A 2500-nucleotide genomic window follows, 5' to 3' on the forward strand; every position below is an offset into this window, starting at 1 on the left:
TGGGAGGCAAAGACATGCTGAGTTTTCTTACCAAAAGATGATGTTGTCTATACATTTTGATGCTGATGTCTCATAATCAATGTATTGTTTTCATGACATGGGAAAAGGTGAATGAGTAGATGGTGCTGTTGGAGCTGTGCTCACTGGGGCAGCAGCAGCTCTGGGGTGATTCCCTACGCAGCTGCAATCAGCCCACATTGCTCCCAGGGCCAGGTCTGAATGAACTTGGTGATGCTGACCAGAGCGGCACTGCTCTGTGTCCATGGGATAACCCCAGGGTTGTGGACTCCAGTTCTGTGGAGTTGCCACTGCTTTGCATGAAAACTTCAAGGCAGAACTTGTCCTGTTGTATTTTTTTGCCGTTCAAAGCATCGTCTGCTATTTCTGGGTATTAATTGCATCATTAGACAGTAACTCACAAGAAGGGAAGATTCCACATGTATTTCCTTTTTGCTTTCTTGCTGCTGCAGGTGAAACTGATTAACCTAGGAGCTATCGATGCTCCCTTCACCTATAGCCTTTTAACTGCAAACATGGGCTTCTGCTTCAAGTTTGCGCCCGAGGAGGACATCGTTGCACCAGGTGGGACCCAGACTGCTCAGATCTCTCTCAGTGCCACCATAGTGTGGAGGTTTGAGGAAGAAATCCAGTTCAGTGTGGCTGGATCTCCTATGTCTGCTATCCTGACTATCAAGTAAGGATGGTCAAAGCCAGGCACGCACCTGCACGTCCTCAGCACAAGAGAAAGGGGTGCTTCATGTGAGCGGTCCCAGCCCCTCCACGCGTGTGGGATTGGTGTCGAAAGCCAGACAACTCTTAGCGGTGGATCACACGGCTCATGCGTTAATGAAGAACGCAGCTAGCTGCGAGAATTAATGTGAATTGCAGGACACATTGATCATCCACTCTTTGAATGCACTTGCGGCCCTGGGTTCCTCCCGGGGCTACGCCCGTCTGAACATTCCTTGACGATCAGTCGCCGTCCGGGGGCCACCACGGTGGTGCGGCTGGAGTCGCCTCGCAGGCCAGTTGACTGTGGTCAGCTGCGGAGACAATGCTGGCTCGCTGGTGCCCGGAGGGAAGGCGTCCAGGGGTTTGGCAAGGGGTGCGTTTCCCTTGGTGGCCTCAATTTTTTCCCTGTGAGCCAGCCAGTGTCATCATCGTCATGGCCGTCATCGTCATTTTTGCCGCGCAGGGCCTTCATCCCCCTATATGCAGGCTCAGGGACTGATCCATAGCTCCCCACTCCTGGAGTGAGCCACTGGGGCAGAGTTTGTCCTTGCAGCACCCATGCCGCGGTATGGTGGTGGTGGCAGCTGAGGAGAGTGAGAGACAGCATTGAAAACATCACCGTGGGCCGAGAGAACAGAGGGCAAGAGGGAGATGAGGTGCAGGCCTCACCCGTAGCCTCCCAGCAGTGCAGGCGGCTGTCTGCGGGTGGGTACCACGGGGGTACTGTGCTGTGCTGCCGTGTGAGCGCCGGGGACAGGGGTTCTGACCCCCTCCTCCCTTCACCTGCCCTGCTCCTCTTCTGTCGTGTTGTCGGGGGGCAAATAGCACCATGGCTTTTCTCTCTCTCTCCACCAAGGCCATCATGTGCCGCCACTCAGCTGGTGCCCCATCAGGGCTGTCTCTGCCACACTCCCATTTTGGTTCTTGTCTCTGGGATGGGGCTCTCCGTCTCCGCTTCTCTCCCTCTGGCTTCGTTTTCCCCTGGCACGTGGGAGCCAATGGGGAGGGAGGTGAGAGTATTAGGTGGGAGAAGCTGGCTGGCTGGCTGTTGGCCTGTTGGCATGCCACTTTTTTAGGAGCAGCATGGGCCGGGAGGTGTGGCCAAGCCTTGGCCTTGCAACCTCAGATCAGACATGGTGACCCGCTGAATTTAAGCAAATTAGTCAGCAAAGGAAAATAAACTAACGAGGATTCCATCAGTAATGGTGAGCAAAGAGGGAAAAGCCCAGGCCTGAATCTCCCCCCGCAGTGGGGCACGGGACATGTGACGTACAGAGGCCCCAATCCCCGGTGGTGCTCTCGGGGGACCCAAGTCCTTGTGATCAAGGCCACAGCCCGCGGACGGTGTGAGGCGGGTAGCGGCCCCCCGGCGCGCCGGGCCCGGGGCTTCTCGGAGTCAGGTATCTTGGGAATGCAGCCCAAACTGGATGGTAAACTTCATCTAAGGTTAAATACCGGCACGAGACCGATAGCCAACAAGTACCGTAAGGGAAAGTCGAAAAGAACTTTGAAGAGAGAGTTCAAGAGGGTGTGAAACTGTTAAGAGGTAAACAGGTGGGGCCTGCGCAGTCCGCCCGGAGGATTCAACCCGGCGAGTTTCAGTCGTCTGGCGCAGGTTTGGCGGATCCTCAGCTCCGCCTCCCCTCCGTCGCCTGGGCGAACCCCGTCTGCACTGGCGCTGTGGCTGGGGGCGTCGCTTCTCCCCTCGAGGGTGGGCGACATCCTCACAGCACAGCGTTTCGCGTGGGGGTGCAGGGGCTGGGCCTGC

The 2500-nt window shown here is 56.4% G+C and overlaps 2 non-coding genes across 2 annotated transcripts in view; both read left to right on the plus strand.

Annotated features, from left to right (window-relative positions):
• The first annotated feature begins 811 nt into the window (after positions 1-811).
• On the plus strand, positions 812-964 carry LOC135461138 (5.8S ribosomal RNA). Its single transcript, XR_010443339.1, has one exon. It is a non-coding gene; the product is annotated as a 5.8S ribosomal RNA (ribosomal RNA).
• An 885-nt stretch (positions 965-1849) lies between these two features.
• Positions 1850-2500, plus strand: part of LOC135461140 (28S ribosomal RNA) — an 8027-nt gene continuing 7376 nt past the window's right edge. The window contains exon 1 of the ribosomal RNA XR_010443341.1: positions 1850-2500. This exon is cut by the window's right edge and continues 7376 nt beyond it. This is a non-coding gene — a ribosomal RNA (28S ribosomal RNA).

Source organism: Zonotrichia leucophrys, unplaced genomic scaffold (genome assembly GCF_028769735.1).
Source record: "Zonotrichia leucophrys gambelii isolate GWCS_2022_RI unplaced genomic scaffold, RI_Zleu_2.0 Scaffold_186_94968, whole genome shotgun sequence".
NCBI lineage: Eukaryota > Metazoa > Chordata > Aves > Passeriformes > Passerellidae > Zonotrichia > Zonotrichia leucophrys.